Below are 27,158 nucleotides of genomic sequence, written 5' to 3'. Positions count from 1 at the left end.
AAATGATATCTCATTATTTGCCTATACATTAAGTATGCAATTTGTTCATCTAATGAAAGGCAATTTTCCTAATAAATCATAATTCTCTGACTCGTTCTTGTGTTTGGTTACATAAAATATTTTCAGATAATTTCTTAGACATATAAGTAATCTATATATTAAATTGAAGCATTATAATTTAAATTGTTCAAGTATTCCTACTAATATTATAAATATGTACATTTTTGAAATCTATTTCTGTCACAAGGACTATATTTTTAATAAAGGATAGAACATTGATTTTGAAAAAGATTTCTTGCCAGTGCCTATCCTGCATCTGAGTCTCTCTATTAAACAGCATAAACTTGCTTAAGAATAAAACTTTTTAATTTTAGAAATAAAAATTCATGCCTGCATGTCACGGACACCAAAACTCAAGAGCTAAGCATATTTGTATTTTCCCTAAGCTCTGAACACTTGTGAAAGTTTGTTAAATATAGAGCCTCTTGCTTAGTTGGTTTTCTCACATTTACACTCAGTACTACTATTTCATCTTATCTTCCTCTTTCCATGTGCTCCAGAGAGAAAAAGGAGGATGATCCTTAGCCCATGGCACCATTTGGATTCCCACTGTCCAAACTATATTTTACATCTTTCTCATCATGTGACTAGGAAAGTGAAAAGGGTTTTGGAAACAGTGGAGTGGAAGCTGGTGAACAATGATAAAAGAAATAGTACACAAAAGCAAACTCAATTAAAAATGAGTACATACATCTAGGTATGTATTCTAATTGAAATATATATACATATATCAAAAACAATTTGACAAAAATAAACTGGCTTGTTATTCATTTTACTGAAATTACCAATTTATGTAAAACATGCAGCAAGTATCATTTATTTGCTGAAATATTAGTTATCTTTTAAAAATCTATTTGATGTTTGTATTGATTGATTTTTATTTTGTTTATTTTATTTTGTTTACTTTGGTAATATCACTTGACCTATTGAAGGTAACATTTAATTGAGGAAACTTTATATGTCTATATTTATATCTACCTATCTTATCTATCATCTATTTATCTATCTGACAACTTATACTAATTTAATTTTTATTGCATATCAACAATTTTTATAATTTGATTTGTTCATATATATTATATAATTTGATCTTCATCAAAATTCTTTTAGATATACAGCCCTGTTCTTTTTACTGTTGTTTTAAAGAACAAAAATTTGAATCTCAGAAATCTACATTCATTAGCTAAAAATAATTGCAAATAACATGGGAAGGGACCTACAGTTCCACTTAGGAACTGACTATTAGTGTCTCATGAAGAAAAATGACTGTGATTTAAGAGTTTATTTTAAATATTCAAGTCTTTCTTTTGAGTTGGGTGACATGCAACAATAGCATTATCCTTCTTGGTTATGGCTTTGTTCCCAGGATTATAAGCATTTCTTCTTCTTTGTATTCCGTTATGAGTCAGGTGCTATAAAAACTGAATGGTTTCAAATTTTCTAGAAAAACATTTATTCATGGGGAAGACTTCAATGCCTATCATTCCTTAACTGCCTGCCTTCCTGCCCAACACACAACAAGAGTAGATCAAGACTTTTTATTTCACTCCACAACCAAACTGGAGAATAATCTCTTAAATATCAAGGACACTGTTGGAGCCTTATTTTCTAGGAAAATGCTCTGCTTCTTTCCTAGAATTAGTACTCTTGGGAAACTACCAGCCATCACATTAGAGCTATTTTAAAAATTTTATCTCTTCCTTTTGTCAAGCTAAATAGAATGATGTGTCTTCGAAGGAAAAGAATATGCTAACATTTCCTATAGTTTCCTGTCAATAAAAGATTAAAATATTTTGCTCTAGGCATGTAGGCACATATTTACCTGATCCATTGTCTCAGACCTTCGATATGATTGAGACCTATCTTAGTCCATTCAGGTTGCTATAACAAAGTACCATAAACTGGGTGGCTTATAAACTATAGAATTTTATTTCTGTTCTGGAGACTATGAAGTCCAAGAACAGAGTGTCTATGTGATTGGTTCTGGTGAGGTCCTTCTTAAGTGTAGACTGCCGATTTCTGGTTATATCCTCCTGGGGCAGAAAGAGGGCTGGAGAACTCTTTGGGGTCCTATATTATAAGGGCACTAATCCCATTCTTGAGGGCTTCCTCCTCATGAACTAATTATCTCTCCCAAACTCTATCTCTTAATACCATCACACTGGGGACCAGGATTTCAACATATGGATTTGGGGTGGAGGGACACAAACATTCAGTCCATTGTGGGACACCTGAACTGGAATTGCTACAGTGTAGCATAAATGAAAAATAGTATTTATGTGATCCAGACCATATTTCCCCATCCTGCAGTAGGACTTTGTGGCAATTGCTTGTTCAGAATACAATGTCCCTTTCTGAGAATTTTCTTCTGTGAAAGATATTTTCCTCCAATATTTCAAGAAGAGTGCTGGATAAAAGAAACACTCAATTATTTTAAAATTTGTCCCTAATGGCCATGATCAAAAAACTTACAAACAATAAATGCTGGAGAGGGTGTGGAGAAAAGGGAACCCTCTTGCACTGTAAACTGATACAGCCACTATGGAGAACAGCAAGAGGGTTCCTTAAAAAACTAAAAATAGAACTACCATATGACCCAGCAATTCCACTACTGAGCATATAGTCTGTAAAAACCATAATTCAAAAATGTCATGAAAAACCTAGGGGTGAAACAGGAATAAAGACACAGACTTACTAGAGAATGGACTTGAGGCTATGGGGAGGGGGAAGGGTAAACTGTGACAAAGCGAGAGAGAGGCATGGACATATATACACTACCAAACATAAGGTAGATAGCTAGTGAGAAGCAGCCGCATAGCACAGGGAGATCAGCTCGGTGCTTTGTGACCACCTGGAGGGGTGAGATAGGGAGGGTGGGAGGGAGGGAGGCGCAAGCGGGAAGAGATATGGGAACATATGTATATATATAACTGATTCATTTTGTTGTGAAGCTGAAACTAACATACCATTGTAAAGAATTATACTCCAATAAAGATGTTAAAATGAAAAAAAAAATTAAAAAAAATAAAATGGTAACTTTAGTTATATGTAGTATAATCATTTTTCTTAGATTATTCCAGCTCTGTCTAGACTGCTTATAGATTAAGATAATCAGAATGGAGGTAAGGAATACATGTTCCTTGTGTGGAAGTATCAAGTGAGCTCAACAGGGAAAATGAACTTGTCATACAAATTATACTAAAGACCAAAGTGAAAATATAATTCATACTACAAAAAAAAAAAAAAAAAAAAAGAGTCATGTACCACAATGTTCATTGCAGCACTATTTACAATAGCCAGGACATGGAAGCAACCTAAGTGTCCATCAACAGTTGAATGAATAAAGAAGATGTGGCACATATATACAATGGAATATTACTCAGCCATAAAAAGAAACGAAACAGAGTTATTTGTAGTGAGGTGGATGGACCTAGAATCTGTCATACAGAGTGAAGTAAGTCAGAAAGAGAAAAACAAATACAGTATGCTAACACATATATATGGAATCTAAAAAAAAAATGGTTCTGAAGAACTTAGGGGCAGGACAGGAATAAAGGCGCAGACGTAGAGAATGGACTTGAGGACACGAGGAGGGGGAAAGGTAAGCTGGGACGAAGTGAGATAGTGGCATGGACATATATACACTACCAGATGTAAAACAGATAGCTAGTGGGAAGCAGCCACACAGCACAGGGAGATCAGCTTGGTGTTTTGTGACCACCTAGAGGGGCGGGATAGGGAGGATGGGAGGGAGACACAAGAGGGAGGAGATATGGGGATTTATGTATACATATAGCTGATTCACTTTGTTATAGAGCAGCAACTAACACAACAATGTAAAGAAATTATACTCCAATAAAGATGTTAAAAAATAATTTTGTCCCTTTGTGAGGGGCATGGTAATATCTTCTAGGTCCATGTATTTATAACTCACTACCTAACCCAGACCCCAACAATCATATATATCATCAAAGCCATCAATATTTTGATTCTATCCGTTTCACTGTTCCTTATCTCCTAATGTCCTTGTCAACCTCCTTTACCCATCTTGAATTCCATAGTCAAGTACACACACTTAATTTCTGTGCCCCCGCCTCATACTTCCTCATACTCAATTGGCAAAACCACGCTCTGATTAAATCCAACACTTCAGCTGCTATTTTTCTGTATCCTTCAAGATTAACATGAATGGAGATAAATACACAACTACATTGACTGATCTCACTTTATATTTATGACTTGAACCTCAAGTGAAATCTTAATGCGATTTGCAATCATACGATGCTTCCCTAGGGCATTCATTCTTCCAGCCCATTATTACCCATCCTCTCCTCTCTCCATATCTCCACATCTCTTATTCCTCATCCGCAGCTGAGGAACTTGTGTCTTACATCATTAGAGGCAGTTAGACACAAACTTTCCAACTTCCACTACCAATTCTACCCACTTAACAGCATCTTCACCATTTCCTCTAACTGCCTTTTAATCACTGTAGAGCAGGTACTAAACTGGGTGCCAGCATCCCCCAAATTTCCCATGGATGGAAATTAGGGGGCCCATGAATTTGTAGGAAAAAAAGTTATATCCTTATTTTTAATAATTCCTAACTGATATTTTATATTTCTTTAAAAGATGAATATAGGCAAACACTGAATTGCAATATCTGTAACTTGTCATTGTTTGAAAGCACAGATAATTTTCATATTGCACTGCAATAGTGTAAGTATCCTTTACACTTATCACAACTTTGAAAACACTGGCAAACATACCACTTGAACTTGTTATTTAAACTGTTAATAGAGAAATACAGTTTACTATAATAAAATTTTATGTTTTTAATATTATAAAAATACATGCATTTACATGTGATTGGTTTTGTTTGAAGTCCTAAAATATTACTTTGACTAGGAATCAGTAGGCTTCTCCAGCATGCCGAAAAGGTTCATGGTATAACAATTTTAAGAACTCCTCTAAAGAATTGACCATATCTTAACTATAGAGATTCCCTTTACATGTATATTAGATTATTTCCCTTTTACTCATTCAAGGACATCATCCCAGTAATTTTTCCTGCTTACTTCCATATTAGTCAGGGTTCTCCAGAGAAATGGGACCAATCAGAGTAGGATCGGGAGAGAGAAGGAGAAAGAGAGAGAGACAGAGAAAGAGAGAGAGAGAGAGAGAGAGAAAGACAGGTCTGAAGGCAAAATTCTTTTCTCCTAGGGAGATTTCATAATTTTTTCTTTTAAGACCTTCAACTGATTTGATGAGGCCCACCTACGCTTTACTCAAAGTCTACCAATTTAAACAGCATTTGACCAAGTAACTGGGCAAAATAGACTACTCAAGCTAACACCTAAAATTAACCATTATACGAGACTTTTGTCATCGGCATAAAAATTTCTTAAATTTCTCTCATTTAAAAATATGATTTCTTGTGATCTGATCCTATTTTCCTTACCAAAGACAAATCCATTCCTCTGCTTCCCTTTTCAGGTCAGCTCCCTGAAACCCACACTGTTTCCCAATTCTCTCCACATATTGTCTTGGAGTCACAATGATCATGCATTATGCCAGTTCTAGCAGAAGTGCTCTTGTTGATATAATCAGTGATCTTTACCTTACTAAATCCAATATGTGATTCTCATTCTTTATCTAACATGACCCATCAGCAGCATAAAATTCTGCTGCTCTTTATATCTTTCTTGATAAACTTTCCTCATTTTGCCTCCAGGGCACTGTTTGTCTTGTTTGTTCTCCTAATTCTTGTCTTCTTTTTCTTCTTTTGTCTCTGACTTCATAATGTTGACTTAGACTTTCAGACCTCTTCTACACTTCTTTATTACAGTGGTTATCTCAAGCAGCCTCATGGTTTATGTGCCAATGACACCCAAATATCATTTCTAGGCCTTTTCACCTGAAACCCAGATTCATTAGTCCAGCTGTCTACTAAACATCTCAACTAGTGTCTAATAGACATTTAAAATTCTACATATCTAATAGTGTACCCTTCATATTCCCCCTCCAAATCTACTCTGCCTGCCAGCTTCTCTGTCTCAGTTGATGACAACTTCATTTTACATATTTTTAGGCATCATTCTTCAAATACTTGTCATTCTTCAGTGTATTTTTCCTTCATACTAGACATTTGGAAACATTTCTGGCTCCCCTTTTAAAATATAAACAGGATCCAACTACTTCCCACTATCTCACTAATATCTCACCAATTATCACTCTGATCCAAGCCATCCTCTTTGATAATCTATATTACTGCATTGACTTCTTACCTGTACTATACCTTTGCCCTCATTCAGCCTATTCTTAGCAAAGAAGCCAAAGTGGTTCTTTCATGGTATGTGAAATCATATCACTCCTCTGCTCAAAATCCTGCAACAGGTTCCCATTTAACTGTAAGTAAACACATGTCCTGAAATGGGCTACAAGCACCTCCATGTGATTTGACACCTGCTTCCTCTCTAACTTCATCTTCTGCTCTCCCGAGAGCTCATTCTCTTCAAATCATATGGGGATGGGGGTGGGGGTGGTGGGAGTGATAGTCTTGCTGTTCCTGGAACATGCCAGTCATACCTCTGCTTAGGACATTTGCCCTGGTAATCCATCTGCCTAGAAAATATGTCCTCAGATTTCCTCATGACTCTTACCTCCAATCACTGGCTCAGATAGGCCCTTCTTTGCGAGGCCCACCACAACCTCCCTTTGGAAATTATAACCCACACTTCAATCCCTATGCAAAACATAACCTTCTGACAAAGCACTTATCACCCTCTAGCATAATAAATGATACTTATTTAGTGTATCAACAGTGTAGTATAGATCTCCCACTGACGTAGTTCAAGCTCCACAAAAGTAAAGAGGAAGTGTCTTGTCTTTCTTTTCTTTATTTCCCTTTTCATTTTCTTCCTCTTCCTCTTTCTCTTCTTTTTCCACTTTCTCCTCCTCCACTACTATTTCTCCTTCTCCCCACCCCTTCTTCTTCTTCTCCTTCTTCATCTTCTTCTTCTTCCCCTTCCTCTCCCCCTCCCCCTCCTCTTCCTCCTCCACCACATTCTTCTTCTCAAAGTTTTCTTCACTGAAGCATTTCAAGCATTTGGAACACACTCTGGTATAGATAGTCAACAAATATCTGTTGAATAAAGGGAGCCGGTCAACACATTGCATCTTTCTAAGAAATTATTTAGAACAAACTTCCCAGTTTAGTTAAAGAAGAACGTAGTATTACCTGAGAGAGAAAAAAGAAAAAGAAAAAGAAAACTGGATTTGGCCTTAAACCTTCCATGTTTTATAAGCATTTGTTTCATTATTGTATGACGGTGATTTTAGCCATCCTACTCAATTTTTCAACATTCCTATTCTAAAATCAGATTGGTTTCAGCTGACCCAGTGAAAATGATTAAGCTCTAATCAAAATAACTATTAACAAAAATGCTCCCAACACTTTTTTTTAAGGAATATTGACTTATGTGTAAATAATCAGATTTAGTAAGATACAAAACATAGTAATGCTTTTCTTGTTTTTCTTTTATTCTTTATCTCTCAACTGCTTCTTTCCTATTTTTTTTCATGTTCTCATCTCAACTCTAAATATTAGGTGCATTTTCTTAACTAGAGGCAAACTCTTCGTTTGATTCATCCATCTTTATGATTTTCTTATTACAAAAAGTTTAAAAGGTACTTTTGGAGACAAATAGCATTGGTTCATATCTTTGATGTGGCACAAATAAACTGCTTGGGAATGTTACATGATTACTCCATGCTTCAATTTCCTCATTTTCAAATTAGGAAAATAAGAGTATTTTAGAGTTTTTGAAGAACTTAAATTATTTTACACATCCAATGTTTATAAAACTATGTTTTGAACATGCTAAAACTTCAGTTTTAGTCCACTTTACTTCCTCCATTCATAGTTCTAGAGGATATTAATAGAAGTTCTCAGTACATGGAAAATATATTAAAGTTAGTATTTGGACAATTAAAATACAGTGACAACACAGAAAACTCATTTTCTTCTGTATTTGTTCAGATAAAAAAATCATTATATTAGATAGTTAAGGTCATCTCTTGGGTAAAATGTACTATATTTTACCATGAGTTGTCAGTTCAGAAGTTCATATTGATCCAGTACACACACACACACAAAACCTAACATTTTTTGCTGTACATTTCTTTCTAATCTATGTGTTCTGTAAAGAGAATATAAACTTTCTTTTACTGATCTTGGCTTTTACATTTCTTCAGATTCATTTTTCTCCTTTCCGTCGCCTTTGGATTACAAAGTTATCCTATGTGACCTTGAAAGTTGAAATTTCTTATTGAGTTTTTCTTTTATTATTATGCTTTTTTTTTTTTCATTAAAGAACTGTGCTTTGAAAAAGGACATTTTCTTTTTGAAACTAAATTCACTTTGGAAGGTATTTGAAAACATCCATTATTTGTTGAGAGTTCATCAGAAACAACATGTGATGAAGAAATATCTCACCTCCAAGCTCAGAGAACACAATCAGCTTCAATTGCCTCATTTCATCTTCCAATTTGAAGGGGGCTAAATATCAGTTGAAACTACTCATGCATTTGGAAAGACTTTTGAACTACTAAGATTTATTACGTATCAATGACATCTAGCATGTTACAGGGTTCTTTCCCAACTTGCCGGTGTGCTGTCCAGAAGGAAAGAGCATTCACAAATATGTTGGCACCTGCTTTCTAGTTGCAACAAGCAGGGAATTAACATCTGCAAGAAAGCGATTACACTCACATCATATTGAGATTTTTCACACACTTCTGTTATTGCTTCAAAAATACCTCCCTTGTGACATATTCCATGAAGGAGCTAATAAATCTGCAGGCAGAAGACAACCTTGAAACACTGTCACTGCTGTTGAAAAGTAATTAATGATAATTTCTTCTCCTCACCACTATACTTGCCATATTTCTTTTAGGTCCTGACTAGGACACTCATGTATTATTTTTTAAAAATTGGAAGTTTCCATTCATATTTTCCCCTACACCATCTTATTCTGTATTATTACTCCAAAACACCTTAGATTGGCAAATTAGAAAGTGTTTGTATATATTAAGAAAAAAGAAACTAAGTATTTTATTGGTGTGTAAATAACATTTATACTTGAGCTTTCCCTTTATTGGTTTCATGTATTTTTTAAATAATTTTTAAATTTCTTTGTGAGTCTTCACCTGATAGTTGTTTATTTTGGGGGATGCTGAGTTTTAGTTGTGTGTGTGTGTGTGTGTGTGTGTGTGTGTGTGAGAGAGAAAGTAAATTCGTATTAAGATATTCTGGTAATTTCCTGATTCCTTCAATGGATTCTCTATATTATACAGAAACTATATTTTAGAATCATTTGCCTTATGGTGAAAAATAAACAAACATTTTGCTCCACACAGTATATCAGGAAGGTGATGTATATTTTAATTTTTATAGGTAAACCTCTTTCATAGGGCTCAAAAGTTCAACTCCCTGGATGATCATAGATGGTAGAGTGAACTAGACATGTCTCTGACATTTATGACAGGTCTTGTAGGTATATCTCTATTTACCTAATGTAAATGTGTTAAGTTCATTTTAAATATCAAATACAAAATGGGTTATTAACACCTATTAGCATTATTATGAGATAGCTAAATTTCATTGGGTGTTATTAGGTGTCAGGCACTATGTCAAGCATTTTACATATGTAAGCTCATGCGATTTTTACATCAACCTTAGAAGGTGAGTCCCATAATTATTCCTTTTTTACAGTGCAAGGAACTGAAGTTCAGAGAGGTTAAATAAATTGCCCAAAGTCATAAAGAAAAGAAGCAGCAGGGCCTGGATTCAATTCCAGGAAATTTACTGAAATTTCATCACCTATTCTAATTGTCATATTTCTTTTAAGTTCTTTTTTCAAGCAGTAATAATAACCATAAAAATGCACCTAGTAATTTCCCTCATAGATAAAAATGATAGAAATTCTTAATCTTCTTTTCTTGTCTCAGTGTAATCTTTTTAAGTCCCTTAATTATCCTAGCACGTAGATTTGCTAAGAATTTTTTAACTTGTTCAATTCATTGTGTCTTTGTTTTTGTTAATCAGTGTAATTAAAATATACTGTATTTATAAAGGAGGGGAAAGGTCAATACAGATAGCAAAATTATTTATTTTTAGATTCATTTTATATAGAGGTTTATGATTGTACAAATGGTAATTTAATAAGTAATCAACGGTATTTAAATTTAAAGAAACTTACATAAAATATATTATCAGTCTCTATTCTACAGAAGAAAAGCCCTACACTGTGAACAAGAATTACTGATATATTTAGTCTTCCTGAGTTTTTGAATTAAAGGACACTTAGAGAAAACAAAATTTAAAATTAAAAAAAAAATGATACAAATGAACTTACTTACAAAACAGAAATAGAGTCACAGACATAGAAAACAAATTTATGGTTACCAAAGGGGGAAAGGGGTGGTGGGAGGGATAAATTAGGAGTGTGGGATTAACAGGTACACACCAATGTGTATATAAAATAAATAAACAAGAACTAACTATACAGCACAGGGAACTATATTCGTTATCTTGTAATAATCTATGATGGAAAGGAATGTGAAAAGGAATATATATATATATTTTTTTTTTTTCAAAGTGAATCACTTTGCTATACATTTGAAACTAACACAACTTTGTAAAGCAACTATGTTTCAATTTAAAAAAGTAAAAAGATTTTGACTCTGGAAATTAATTTTACATTGTTGCCTCCTGATACTGATTCTGAACACAAGCATGAATTAAATTATTCAGGCTCAGTAATTTTACCCCATGATCTGACAATCTGCTAAACTTATTGCATAAATGTAATGCAAGTTTCCTTATGTTGTAACTGCTATAAACTCAATCTTTGTGTATTTTACTTTCTCATTAAAAAGCAGGTCTCTGATGAATTTTATTAGCACAATCTATACTATTCAACGGGTTAAATTAAATGAACAATTGATCCACAAATTGTATTGGTTTGCTCAGGCTGCCATACAAAAATAATGCAGACTGAATGGCTTAAACAAGAGAAATGTGTTTTCTGCAAAATTTGGAGGCTGGAAGTCCAATATCAGGATGTCAACAGTGTTAGTGCTGGTGAGGATTCTCTTCCTGACTTGGAGATGGCACCTTCTGTTTGTGTCACATAGCCTTGCAGAGAGAAAGAGAGCACAGGTGAGCTCTGGGGTCTTTTCTTCTTATAAGGACACCAATCCTATTGGACTGAATGTTCTGTAAGGCTCTAGGCCCTGAAGATTCAGAGGGAAACAAGATTTACTGCCGCCAAGATGCTCACATTCTAGTATGAGAAACAGAGCGTAAATAAGTGACTTGTTTATATAATAAAATTATGGCAAATTAGAATGCTAACTAAGTAGGAAGGACGGTTATAGCCTTTATGGAGAAAATGATTTAAAAAATCACAAATGTCACAGTAATGGGTCATACAAGTGAGCTAGAATTCAAAGGCAGATGAATGATTAGAGTTCATGCCCAGCTGTGTATTACAATTTGCACAAACTTGCATAGAAATGCAAATAGTTCAGTATGCCTAGAACAATGAAGGGGATAGGTGAGACAAGGGAATAGTAAATACCACATTTAGGTGCTTGTACTTAGTACTAGGAATCAATGAAAGGGTTTTCAACAGAGTGACATTTTAAGCCTTTTATACATTTAAAATAACACACATGGTATTATTTAAAGAGATGTAAAGGAATAAAGATACTGGAGGTTTGGAGCCCAGAGGATCTTGCAGTAGTTTGTGTCAGCAATTAAGAACCTAAATTAATGTAATTATAGCTGTAACAGAGAACAGAGGAGAGAATCAAATAATATCTTAAGTTCCATTAAGTGGGTCATGGTGGGTGGTAATGAGCAAGGGGGAATCCATGTAAAGACCTGGATTCTAACTTTTACTTAATAATTCACGTGAGCTGAGTCTATTGTCTGTGCGTGATAGTAGTTACTGTTGTGTATGTACATGTTTGGAGTCAGAGGATGGTTGTTTGTTAGCAGTTATCCAAAATGGTGTACACTGAGTTATCTGATACATCTAATACATACACTATTTAAAGGAAGAAGTCTGGTTGGTAGTATATGGGTATGGAACTCAGAGGTGAGGTATGGGTATGGTTTTGGGAAGAGGTAACATGAGGTGGGTGATTATGTAAGGGACTGCTTAAGGAGTGATTGTTGTATTATTCAATACATGAGATCCGCTGAACAAAACTTAGAGCCAAATAACGTTTCAGAAGGAAACAGAGAAATAATTGGCTACTCAATGCCCATTCCCAAATGACTTCTTCCTTGCCAACTTCACAGTCTTCACTGTCTCCATTGGCAGGTAAAACAATTTTTACCATAGAAAACAAAACAAAACTGCTGGGAAGCTTCTGGGGAAGCTTTTACTTTCCTGATGCAAGGAAGTGATTTTGCTGGTGCCATCTCTTTCTCCCTTCCTCCTGTGTTGAATATAAATAGGATGACTGAAGTTGCAGGATAGACATTGTGAATAAAATCACTCTGAATCACTTAGTTATGCAAGATGAATAAATTCTGAAGATCTGCTGTACAACACAGTGTCTATATTATAGTTAATACTGTAGGTGCATTTAAAAAATTGTAAAGAAGGTAGGTCTCATGTTAAGTGTTCTTTCCCCTCCCAACCCTCTCAAAAAAGGTGGGGGGCGGGTGCATTAGGAATCTTTTGGAGAAGATGGATACGCTTATTACCTTGATAGTGGTGATGTTTCATGGATGTATGCATACATCTAAGTCATGAATTTTTTTACAGTAAATAAGTATAGCTTTTGAATCTCAATTATATCTCAGTAAAGTTATTTTGTAACTATACACCTCAAATATTTTGTTATACTGAGAAAATATAACACTTCTTTTCAAGCCACTTAGTAAAGCTCTCAATCTCTTGAAGAAGGATGTATCCTATCTACTACTAAGAAGTAGTAAGGCAAAGAAGGAAAACTCAGAAACAGTCAAAAAGTTAATATCCATTGTCAACTTTATACTAAGAAGAAATTAAGACACAGCAACTCCAAATTATTAATGTAAATAAGAAGCAAAACATAATTTAATTTGTAAAAAATTGGCTTTATCTTAAAATTTAGAAAATATCCACACATGGATCTAAATTTATGATAGACTTCATATTATTACATAATGCTTTCCAACCACCTTAAAAAGTAGTACTAAGATCAATTTTGAACAGATCAATAATTCAATAAACATTATTTTCAAAAATAAAAGATGTTCACTTTATTTTTCTTCCAAATTGGAAATAGACTTGTTAAGTTATAAAACTAATGTATGCTCATCAGAAAAAAGAAAGAAAAAAAACCCAAACAGATCATACAGTTAAGTGTAAACAAAATGGTAAAATATACCTAGAATTCCCACTACCAATTAAAAAATCCCTGTTCATGTTTTGATACCTAAACTTCCAGATTTTTTCCTTTGGTTAACACACAATTTAATATGTGTGACACAGACATGTTATGCAGAAATTAATGGAATACATGTATAATAAAATTTTATAGAGATATTTTTGTTATATAGGCAGCTCAGAGGAGTAATATATTAGCTTTATTTTTTTCCCTTCATCTCTTCCTTTTAAAATATATCTTATTTCCATTAATATATTTTGGAAATAAGAGTCCTTATATTTTTAGTTCATATTATTAAAGAAGGTAGGTATATTCAAGCATATTTAGTGAGGATTAGATAACATTAAGTTAAATAATCAAACAAAAAAAAATCCTGGCAGTTATGGATAGACTGACTTTGTTTTGTAGAAGAAATACTGCAATCTCAAAGCTAAAAAAAGTGTGATTTTTGTTCCTTTCTTTCTTTTGCTTGCCATTGACTTGACTTAATACGCATTTATCTTAGAAATTCGGTTATTTAAATTGTTTTTTCACTTCACTATGGTTCAAAAGGAATTATGGTTTTATTAATATAATAAATAATTTTGAAATCTAAAAATTACATAAGGAGTATACCAAAGAATTTGAAATATAATGCTGTTTGATCTTTTATTTCATAATTTTTCTCTGGTCTTGTTTTTTTTCCCCATAAATTTGGAACCATATAATGTTTATATGCACTTAATACGCTTGTATCTCTGTATTTCCCACTTTACTGTGGTCATGGAACAATAAATTTGGATCCAAGTTGTCAGCTCTTATGACTATTTAATGTTGCATTTTATAGACATATCAATTTAAATAAGTAAAGTTTACTGCTCAATTAACATGAAACTTTATACACCTTGTCAAGAGATGAGATATGCATTTTAGTTTCTTTAATTTTTTGAAGGTTACTGGTATAGTTTATTTTACAAATGATATATTTTGCTAACATACCCTTTTATTACATTGCTTTTTTAATGTTAGAGGCATATCTTTTTTTTTCAATAAAATAAGTTAATAAGAATGATCATTTGGTAATTTGACTCAGTTTAAGAATTCCAGTATCAACTTCTCCATTTTTTCTTCATGTATTTTTGCTATAGTTTGATTTAGAAAATTACTGACAGAAAGTTCTACTTTATGAAGTTCTGTGAGTAAAGAGAAAGATTTGTCTATAAAGACCTACATGGTTTTAAATTTTGGACTTGCTCTATTAAGTACTATTAGAAATTAGACACAATGTATTAATTTTTTAGAACCATCTCATTTACCAAAAAAAAAGAACCTACTTTAATTTCATGGAGACTACTAGATAAATAGCAGGTGGAAAATAAAAATTCAGACTAGAATATAGTAAGTAATAATATTTCATTAAAATATGTATTTTCATATACACAGCAGTTAGCAGGTTAATAAAAATAGAGAAGTAGACAAACATTTAGAAACAATCAAGTTACGAGGGTATTTAATTAAATAAATTAGTCAAAGTAGAGCATCTGGTTACTTTTGTTTAGAAACATTATGCAGAGTTAATGCCTTTCCATTTCTAATACATATAATTAAGTTGCAAGTCTATTTATTATCAAAAGAAGTCCTCTTGCCTTAGCTGTGGTGCTGGATGTGTTGTCTCTGCTATCTCTACTGCTGTATTTACAGACAATATATTGACACATACACCAAGGCCAGATCTTAAAGCAGGCAATAGGACTTTAGTAAGTCTAGGTGAGAGCACTTGGATTTTATCATTATAAGAAATGGATTTCTTTTACTGGCTTAGAAAAAAACTGCACTGATTGTAGTCCAGATCTTGGAGACACTAAACAGGCAAAAAACAGCAGAAAGGATAGATGCCAAAAGAAAAAGTAGGTATTTTAACAACATCTGCCTAGATTCTTCTGGCCATTCATTTACATGTTGCAGTTAAGGCAGCTGACAACATGTGAGTGTCCATCAGGTTTCAGAGAGCCAAGAAAGATTTGGTTGCTGATTTAAGGCAAAACATCCCCCTGTGGCTTGACATTTATTTCTGGGCTCTAAAGGCCATTTTATAATATTCAAACAGCTAAATTACAGGAATTAGGGCATTATATTTAAACTCTAAAAGACTTTGCTCAAATTTCAGGCTATGAAAGGGCGACACATTAAAGAAATCAAACAAATATGATGGAAATGAGGAGACAGGCTCTGCCACTAACTATTTGAATATAAACTTGAAAAATCCACTAATATTCTCTGTGCCTTAGTTTCTGTAACTAAAAGATGAAATTGTGAAACCAGACAACTTATAATGCCCCTTCCAGTACCAGTATATATTCCTGTATGATTTATTTGTATTTCCACTGGAATTATTATTCCTATTGGTTTAGATGAGTTGTTGAAAATAGAAACAATTAATTTTTTGAATTAACATTTCTCGGCTATCCTCCATTTTTTTTTTTTTTTTTTTTTTGCGATACGCGGGCCTCTCACTGTTGTGGCCTCTCCCGTTGCGGAGCACAGGCTCCAGACGCACAGGCTCAGCGGCCATGGCTCACGGGCCTAGCCGCTCCACGGCATCTTCCTGGACCAGGTCACAAACATGTGTCCCCTGCATCTGCAGCTGGACTCTCAACCACTGCGCCACCAGGGGAGCCCTATCCTCTATTTTTATGACTGTCAAAATAAAGTTTCTCTAAGCTTTGAACAAGACTATATTTTTAACCAAAATATAGTTTTTCTATTTGTGTAACATATATAAATCTTGGTATATTGTAAATGCATAATGTAATCAAAGAGGTATACAAAATAAAGCAGTCATGAATATAATTATTATTAAAACAATTTAATTTTTACCTGGGAGGGATGAAGCTGTACTTTGTTGAATGTTTTACTGTTCACTATTTGATCTATCCTCTGAACTATCTTTTGAAGACAGAGATATATGAGCTGTCCTATTGGTGTTGATACCTACATTGTACCTGCAATGCACTTATTAGATTTTATACTCATTTTTTTAGCCAATTATATTGTGTGTTTCTTCTTTCTCCCAAAATGTTTGTAAAGATTTGTAAAATAGCTGAATTTTTATACAACTTTCTAGCTTAATTTCTTGGTTATTTCATCAGCTAATGAATAGTGATGTTATATTGAGAGATCCAATTTAGTAAATAATAGAGGATTCAGGGTGTAAATCAAAGCAACCAAAGCTCAAGAAAGCATTTGTGTATAGGTAGGAGGTTTAAATTATATTTAGATTATTTTTCCAAATGTTGTTTTTCTACACATCTATTTTAGTTTTTTCTTTTTTCAATATATCACACTAGCATTGAACAGTTTCATAAATTCCTAAATTGCTGCCTCTACCGAGTGGAAACCTCAGGAAATTAAAATGTCTGTTTCACTATAGTTACTAGGCAAAAGTTTTCTGGGGCTTCCCTGGTGGCGCAGTGGTTGAGAGTCTGCCTGCTGATGCAGGGGACACGGGTTCGTGCCCCGGTCCAGGAAGATCCCACATGCCGTGGAGCAGCTGGGCCCGTGAGCCATGGCCGCTGAGCCTGCGCATCCGGAGCCTGTGCTACGCAGCAGGAGAGGCCACACAGTGAGAGGCCCGCGTACCGGAAAAAAAAAAAAAAGTTTTCTGAATTATCCAGGAGACACTGGCAATAGCACTAATGGAAGTTAAAGAGGTTAACTAGCATTTTTGCTCACAGGCCCTTTCCATATCACAGTGAAGAGGAAGTTGGGAAAAAAAGCAAATACTTTGTGTAATTAGCATCCAGTTAGTCTGCTTTTCCTAGAGGCTTGACCTCTCTATAGAATTATAGCTTAGGTTTCCTTTTGTTCAGACTCTATGACTGTCATATACATATATATGTATATATATATTTAAATTAATATATATATTTAATTATATATTTTTAAAAAATTTAAACTAATATAACAAATTGTGTTTGAAAAATCCCTGTTGAGCTTTTTGGGAAAAATATAGTTAAAAAACAGAGGAATGGTTTGTACAGCCACAGTAGTACTCTGAGTTCACCTATTGATAATCATTTTTGTGCAAATACATTACAATGATGGATAGTGTGTAAAATAAAAGCTTCAAAATCAGGCTCATAAAAAAGATGAATATCTACAACTAAAAAAAAAAAGAATAGTAGAAAAAATAGTGAGCACACTTAAGCTATTGTCTAAAGGGGCTTTAGTCCCATATGCAATGGTGGTCAGAAATTTGGCATCTACAGCGTAACAGGTGATAAAACACACTCCATATGTAGATGAGAAACTGGATCCAGCCTCACAGGTTGAATTTGAGAGAGAACCAGAAAGGTAGAGAGAGACAGAAAGAGAGAGGGAGAGAGAGAAGAGAAAAGAAAAGAGAATGCAAAGGAGATAGAAATCTAAAATAATAAGAAAAGAAAAATCTAAAAATAAGACAGAAACCTAATTATAAAAAGGTAACAAATGTTATAATTAAAATATAAATTCACAACAGGAAATAATAATGCTACTTAACAACTTAAAAAGGATATTAAGAATACTGAAGATGTTCACAGAGACAAAATTAAGATATTTGTCCTAAAAATGTATAAACAAATTATTAAACAAAAATATATACAGATATTATGTCAGCACTAAGTAAACACATTTTGAAAAAATAGAAATCTTGTATAAAATTTAAGTTATGCATACTCTTAAAGATTTGAGAAACAATAGATTACACACAAAGCACATTAGTGAGTCACAATACAATCTGAAGAATTTCATCATGAATGAAGCAGAGAAAAAGTCCTTGTTCCACTATTATGTAGGTAGTCACAAGAGAACTATGAATTCTCTGTACTAATGAAAACAAGCTAGAAAATTAATGGAACTATTATTTAAGCATATAAGAGAGCTCATGCCACAAAAAAGACCAATGAACTAACAACCAATTTGATGAATATCTCTTGTGAACAAAGAGGCCCATGGCCTCTTTTATCTTTGGTGGAGCAATAGGAGGAAGAAGGAAAGAGAAGAAAGCAGACAAGAGTTTTAATGACTCTTTTAAAGGCAAAGTGCGGAATAGCCTAAGAGTATAAATTCTCTAGAGTAACAGATGTAAAGACAGACTTTAACAATCAGACAGTTCTTTCCACCAGTCTTTACTAAGTGCTTGTAGAAAGGATGGAGACAAAGAGAGACCTGAGAGTATTAGGACAAGGTACGAAAACCGATATAACCACTATAGACACTTCAGGCTTTAACTGGATTTAAGGCAGCAGCCCTCTACAATTGGGGAAATAGCAGGAGAGGTGACATAGACTGCTAAATTACAGTCTTGGGACCCACTGAGAAAAAGTCTCTCTGAATCTTATAGGGAGTATTAAACACTGCATATATGTATTTGGAAGAGGGACAGGAGAACTGAGAAAGAGAGAGATCTCTTCTGGTTTGCAACTGCCCAGGACTATGAGGTTTAACACAGAGGAATCTCATTGAGATCTGCCTTCCTGCAAAATAGAAGCTTATGGCTCTGAACTCAAATAATTTGAAGTATGCAGTGAACTGAATCTAAAAAAGGCAAGAAGATTAAAATAATAATACCAGCTATTCCAACACAGACTTGATTGTTTCAAAAATGTTGATTGTTTCAAAAATTCCAACACAGACTTGATTGTTTCTCTTGACAGAAGAGAAAGCCAGCAGTTTTCTGTATATAAATATTACTTACACAAATTTCTAATGACAGTTGACCAAAATGCCTGACATAGTAGTGAAAACAAAATTACAAAGCATAAAAGAAGCAAGACAATATGGTATGTTATCAAGAAAGGAAAAAGTCAATAAACAGGATAGAGAGATAACATAGATTTTGGAATTATCATATATGTACTTAAATTAACTAAGATAAATACATTAAGGAATCTAACAAAAAAGGGGAACAGCATTCCTGACATGAAAGAGATGAAAGTGAAATAAAATAAATAAATAAAAGAATAATGGAAATGCTTCAAATCAAAAGTGTTATATAACAAAATTTTTTGGTTTATCCAGAGAAAAAATTCAATGGATTTGAATACAAGTCAAAAATACAAATACAGTTGAAATTACATTACAGAAAAATAGAACTAAAAAAGAAGAAAGAAATGATAATCTGAAATTTATAGGAAAATATCATATAGTCTATCATACCTATCATTGAAATTCCAGAAAAAAATATGAGAAATAATGAATTAGGCATTAAAAATATATGAGGGATGATCATTTAGAATTTTTTAAATTGATTAAAGACATCAACCCAAATATTCATAGGTCTCAGCACATGTCAAGCAGAATATATCCAGAGACATTATAGTCAAGCTGCACAAAAATATAATATTTTAAAAGCCATCAGATGGGGAAAAAGAAATATAAAAAGAAGGGAAACAGAATGAAATCTCACTGCATCAAATAAACAATGGAATTCAGTAAACAATGATACAACATATTAAAAATTATGAGAGAAAAAGTACTGTTAATCTAGAATTGTAAAATCAGTAAAAATGTTCTTCATAAATAAAGTCAAAATAAATACATTTTTTAGGCAGGCAAGAGCTGGACGAATTTTTCTTGAACAGACCTCCAGCATAAGAAATGAAAGAGTACAGGTCTTAAGCCTCCTTAGGTAGATTTATTCCTAGGTATTTTATTTTTATTGTTGCGATAGTAAATGTGATTGTTTCCTTAATTTCTCTTCTGATCTTTTGTTGTTAGTGTATAGAAATGCAACAGGTTTTTGTGTATTAATTTTGTATCCTGAAACTTTATTAAATTCATTGATGAGCTCTAGTAGTTTTCTGGTAACATCTTTCAGATTTTCTATGTATAGTATCATGTCATCTGCAAACAGTGACAGTTTTACTTCTTTTCTAATTTGGGTCACTTTTATTTCTTTTTCTCCTCTGATCGCTGTGGCTAGGACTTCCAAAACTATGTGGAATAAAAGTGGCAAGAGCAGACATTCCTGTCTTCTTCCTGATCTCAGAGGAAATGCTTTCAGCTTTTCACCATCAAGTATGATGTTAACTGTGGGTTTGTCATATATGGCCTTTATTAAATATGTCTCTATGCTCACTTTCTGGAGAGTTTTTATCATAAATGAATGTTGAATTTTATCAAAAGCTTTTTCTGTATCTATTGAGATAATCATATAGTTTTTATTCTTCAATTTGTTAATGTGATGTATCATGTTGACTGAACTACAGGACACTGATAAAAGAAATCAAAGATGACACAAACAGATGGAAAGATATACCATGCTCTTGAGCTGGAACAAGTAATATTCTTAAAATGACTGTACTACCCAAGGCAATCTACAGAGTCAATGCAAGCCCTATCAAACTACCAATGGCATTTTTAACAAAACAAGAGCAAAAAAATTTTTAATTTGTATGGAAACATAAAAGACCTCTAATAGCCAAAGCAATCTTGAAAAGGAAAAACAGAGCTGGGGGAATCAGTCTCCCTGGCTTCAAACTATACTACAAAGCTACAATCAAAACAGTATGGTACTGGCACAAAAACAGAAATATTGATCAATGGAACAAGATAGAAAGCCCAGAAATAAACCCATGCACCTATGTTCAATTAATCTATGACAAAGGAGGCAAGAATATACAATGGATAAAAGACTGTCTCTTGAATAAGTGGTGCTGGGAAAGCTGGATAAGCTACATGTAAAAGATTGAATTTAGAACATTCTCTAACACCACACACAAAATTGAACTCAAAATGGATTAAAGTCCTAAATGTGAGACTGGATACCATAAAACTGTTACAGGAAAACAGGCAGAACACTCTTTGATGTAAATCACAGCAATATCTTTTTGGATTTGTCTCCTAAAGTAATGTAAATAAAAACAAAATAGACAAATGGGACCTAATTAAATGTAAAAGCTTTTGCACAGCAAAGGAAACCATAAACAAAATGAAAAGAAAACTTACAGAATGGGAGAAAATCTTTGCAAATGATGCGACCAACAGGGGATTAATCTCCAAGGTATATAAACAACTCATACAGCTCAATATGAAAATAACAAAAAAACAATAAAAAAAATGGGCAGAAGATCTAAATAGACATTTCTCCAAAGAAGACATACAGATGGCCAAAAGGCACATGAAATGATGTTCAACATTGCTAATTATTAGAGAAATACAAATCAAAACTACAATGAGACATCACCTAATACTGGTCAGAATGGCCATAATCAAAAAGTCTACAAATAATAAATGCTGGAGAGGGTGTGAAGAAAAAGGAACCTTCCTACACTGTTGGTAGGAATGTAAATTGGCTCAGCCACTATGGAGAGCAGTACGGAGGTTCCTTAAAAAAAATGAAAAATAGAACTACCATATGATCCTGTAATCACACTTCTGAGCATATATCTGTAGAAAACCATAATTTGAAAAGATACACTCACCCCAATGTTCATTGCAGCACTATTTACAATAGCCAAGACATGGAAGCAACCTAAATGTCCATCAACAGATGAATGGATAAAGATGTGGTATATTTATACAAACATTACTGTTAATATAGTATATAATAGTATAATACATTACTCAGCCATAAAAAAAAATGAAATAATGTAATTTGCAGCAACGTGGATGGATCTAGAGATTATCATACTAAGAGAAGTAAGCCAGACAAAGAAAGAAAAATATCCTATGATATCACTTATATGTGGAATCAAAAAAAAATTTTTACAAATGAACTTATATGCAAAACAGAAATAGACCCACAGACGTAGAAAACAAACTTTTGGTTTCCAAAGGGGAAAGGGTCTGGTGGAGAGATAAATTAGGAGTTTGGGATTAACAGATACACACTACTATTTATAAAATAAATAACCAGCAAGGACTTACTGTGTAACACAGGGAACTATACTCAATATTTTTTAATAACTTATAAGGGAAAAGGATTTGAAAAAATACATATATATATATATATATATATATATATATATGGGAAAAGGATCTGAAAAAATACACACACACATATATATATATGTATAACTGAATTACTTTGCTGTACACCTGAAACTAACACAACATTGTAAATCAACTGTACTTAAATTTAAAAAAAAAGGAATGAGAGAAAGAAAAATGTGTTTCTTTCTTTCTTTTTTTATGTCAAAGAAAAACAGGCTTCTACAAAAAGAATGATAAAAAGTAGGTATGATCATGATGCAGATTAACAATAAAACATGTTTTTTCTTATCAAGGAAAGGTTTAGAAAAAGCCTCCAAATGCATGATGTTTAACTGAACATCATTTCATTAGACCTGTATGGCCCTAGGTGAACTTCGCTTGACCAATGAGAAATTCTGTGCCCTGAACATGGAGTCATCACAACAAGCAACCATAACAACATCAATCATTTGGGTTATGATTTTCACTCAGACACATCTGGGTTTAATCCATGCTCCAGCACTTGCTTTGTGAACAAGTAAATTGTAATGACTGTACAAGAAGTTTTATACTCCTCATCTGTATAATAAGAACCATCATAAATCCTTACAAGAATGTTGCAAGAATGAGAAATGAATAAACAAAATCATCAAGCACAGTGCTTGACATCTTAGACCCTCTCAATGCTTCTTTTCAAAAATTCAAATTTTTGTTCCATGGGCAGGATAAGACAACATGGCATGATTCATTTTAGAGTGGAAAGTGAAGAACGGAGCAAAATGAAGGAAGAGAAGAAAAAGCAAGAACATCATCTGCATGACAGAGAATGGATATGCTGACAATCCCGCTGGGAATCTTGCTTGTGTTCAGAAGTTAAGTGAGAGAACCAGCCAAATGAATATCAATGATATCAATGGTTATTTGGCAAGGACATATGGTAAAATTATAGCAATCAAAATAAATAACCTAGATGTAGCAACACAAATAATGAAAACTCAAAAGAAGATAATTTAGCTAACAAGTTATCTATAGTATGAGAAAGTTGAAATGTTTTATATCAATATTACACAGATAATATAAATTTTTATTTTTTATGATGAAATATTTAAAATATATTAAAAATTACAGTGAAAATAACAAAGGCCAGAGTATCCACCACTCAGCACAATCAAAATAAATGATATTGTCATAATTACATTAATTTTTTAAAAGAATTAATACAGTACATTTATATTTGAAGGCCTACCTCACTCCCCACTTTATTTTCCACATTCTTGATCATTTTCTCTCTCCAGAGGGAACCACTACACTAAACTTGATATACATTATTACCCTGTGTTTTCAGCACATTTAGTATAATACTGAAGGGGTTCAGGACACTACCCTAAAATATGGCACCTTGGTATACTGAATATTTTAATCAGGAGTATGAGAAGACAGCAGAAGCAAGAAAGTCACTCTGACCTTCTGCCCTTTTCTTCTGAAACAGGTCATAAAACCATCATGCAAGCCCTCACAATATCCAGAAGAAAGGAGCAACCTTATCTCCAAAGACACAGGGACATGAGTAGAATTCGAACAAACAGACCTTGCTAAGATTCCCCCAGCTTAATACATTTACCTCACATTTCTACACAACTGCCCACTCTTCATCAAACCTAGCATAAAAATACTCAGGTCTAACTGTTTCTTTGGGTCTTCATTTCCCTATGAAGTCTTCCATGTCACATACAATTAAGATTAAATACATTTTCAGATCCAGCCAGGCACCCTAAGAGGATCAGGGAAACTTCTTTTTTCCTACTATATTATCTATAAACAATATATAAACAATGTTTTTATTCTGTATTTTAATTCGTTATATACTTTAAAGGACATGTTGAAACTGCTGTTTAAGAATAATACATCTCGTGATTTACCACTTTTGGTACATTTCACTCTGGTTCATGAAATTTAACTACATTACATATTCCACAATCTGGAAAAAAAGGACTTTTAAAAATACTTTCCAATATCTGGGATTTATATTACATGTAGATATCAAATGAGTGACTAAAAAAGTATGCAGAGGCAGATAAAAGTTATTGAAAGTATGCCAATTTTAAGGATCTTATCTTATTGGTTAAGAGTTAGAATATTTTTTGAAGATAGACTGAAACATTAAGCATGTGTATTTTGGTATAGACAGTGACCACATAAAAATTCAGTATAGATGATAAAATGGAATACTAAAATGTATCAATTTACCCCTTTTTCAGAAAAACAAGTTGGAAAGAAAGAAAGGGAAAAGAAAGAGCAGACTAAATAAACATATGAAAAATGAAAAGTGGAAATTTAAACTCAAGCATACTAACAATTGCACTAAATATAAATGGAAAAAGCACTCCTAATAAAACACAGATATTTTCAACCATATTTTTTTCCATTCATCCAATCATTTTTATATTTATTTTTTTAAATTTTATTTTATTTTATTTTTATACAGCAAGTTCTTATTAGTTATCCATTTTATACATATTAGTGTATAAATGTCAATCCCAATCTCCCAATTCATCACACCACCACCCCCCTGCCACTCCCAGTTAGTGTCCATACATTTGTTCTCTACATCTGTGTTTCTATCTCTGCCCTGCAAACCAGTTCATCTGTACCATTTTTCTAGGTTCCACATACATGCGTTAATATATGATATTTGTTTTTCTCTTTCTGACTTACATCACTCTGTATGACAGTCTCTAGATCCATCCACGTCTCTACAAATGACCTAATTTTGTTCCTAATTGTATATATGTGCCACATCTTCTTTATCCATTCATCTGTCTATGGGTATTTAGGTTGCTTCCATGACCTGGCTATTGTAAATAGTGCTGCAATGAATACTGGGGTGCATGCGTCTTTTTGAATTATGGTTTCTCTGGATATATGTCCAGTAGTGGGATTGCTGGGTCATATGGTAATTCTTTTTTTAGGTTTCTAAGGAACCTCCATACTGTTCTCCAGAGTGGTTGTATCAATTTATATTCCCACCAGAGGTGCACGAAGGATCCCTTTTCTCCACACCCTCTCCGGCATTTGTTTGTACATTTTCTGATGATGCCCATTCTAACTGGTGTGAGGTGATACCTCATTGAAGTTTTGATTTGCATTTCTCTAATATTAAGTGATGTTGAGCAGCTTTTCATGTGCTTCTTGGCCATCTGTATGTCTTCTTCAGAGAAATGTCTATTTAGGTTTTCTCTCCGTTTTTTGATTAGTTTGTTTGTTGTTTTAATACTGAGTTGCATGAGCTGTTTATATATTTTGGAGATTAATCCTTTGTCTGTTGATTCATTTGCAAATATTTTCTCCCATTCTGAGGATTGTTTTTCCTCTTGTTTATGGTTTCCTTTGCTGTGCAAAAGCTTTTAAGTTTAATTAGGTCCTATTTGTTTATTTTAGTTCTTAATTCCATTACTCTAGGATGTGGATCAAAAAAGATCTTGCTGTGATTTATGTCAAAGAGTGTTCTTCCTAAGTTTTCCTCTAAGAGTTTTATAGTGTCCAGTCTTACATTTAGGTCTCTAATCCATTTTGAGTTTAGTTTTGTGTATGGTGTTAGGGAGTATTCTAATTTCATTCTTTTACATGTAGCTGTCCAGTTTTCCCAGCACCACTCATTGAAGAGACTGTCTTTTCTCCATTGTATATCCTTGCCTCCTTTGTCTTATTAGTTGACCATAGGTGCGTGGGTTAATCTCTGGGCTTTCTATTCTGTTCCATTGATCTATATTTCTGTTTTTGTGCCAGTACCATATTGTCTTGATTACTATAGTATATAGTAATATATTTGTAGGATAGTAGTAACTATTTGTAGTAATTATTTGTAGTATAGTCTGAAGACAGGGAGTCTGATTCCTCCAGCTTCGTTTTTTATCCCTCAAGACCACTTTGGCTATTCAGGGTCTTTTGTGTCTCCATACAAATTTTAAGATTTTTTGTTCTAGTTCTGTAAAAATTGCCATTGGTAATTTGTTAGGGATTGCATTGAATCTGTACATTGCTTTGGGTAGTACAGTCATTTTCACAATGTTGATTCTTCCAATCCAAGAACATGGTATATCTCTCCAGCTGTGTGCATCATCTTTAATTTCTTTCATCAGTTTCTTATAGTTTTCTGCATACAGGTCTTTTGTCTCCCTAGGTAGGTTTATTCCTAGGTATTTTATTCTTTTTGTAGCAATGGTAAATGGGAGTGTTTCTTTAATTTCTCTTTCAGATTTTTCTTCTTTGTGTATAGGAATGCAAGAGATTTTTGTGCATTAATCTGGTATCCTGCAACTTTACCAAATTCAATGATTAGCTCTAGGAGTTTTCTGGTGGCACCTTTAGGCTTCTTTATGTATAGTATCATGTCATCTGCAAACAGTGACAGTTTTACTTCTTTTCCAATTTGTATTCCTTTTATTTCTTTTCCTTCTCTGATTGCTGTTGCTAGGACTTCCAAAACTATGTTGAATAATAGTGGCAGGAGTGGACATCCTTGTCTTGTTCCTGATCTTAGAGGAAATGGTTTCAGTTTTTCACCATTGAGAACGATGTTTGCTGTGGGTTTGTCATATATGGCCTTTATTATGTTGAGGAAATTTCCCTCAATGCCTACTTTCTGCAGGGTTTTTACCATAAATGGGTGTTGAATTTTGTCAAAAGCTTTTTCTGCATGTATTGAGATGATC

Source organism: Phocoena phocoena, chromosome 3 (genome assembly GCF_963924675.1).
Source record: "Phocoena phocoena chromosome 3, mPhoPho1.1, whole genome shotgun sequence".
In the NCBI taxonomy this organism is placed as follows: domain Eukaryota; kingdom Metazoa; phylum Chordata; class Mammalia; order Artiodactyla; family Phocoenidae; genus Phocoena; species Phocoena phocoena.
The sequence above is the reverse complement of the archived record's forward strand: the minus strand, read 5'-3'. Positions refer to the sequence as shown.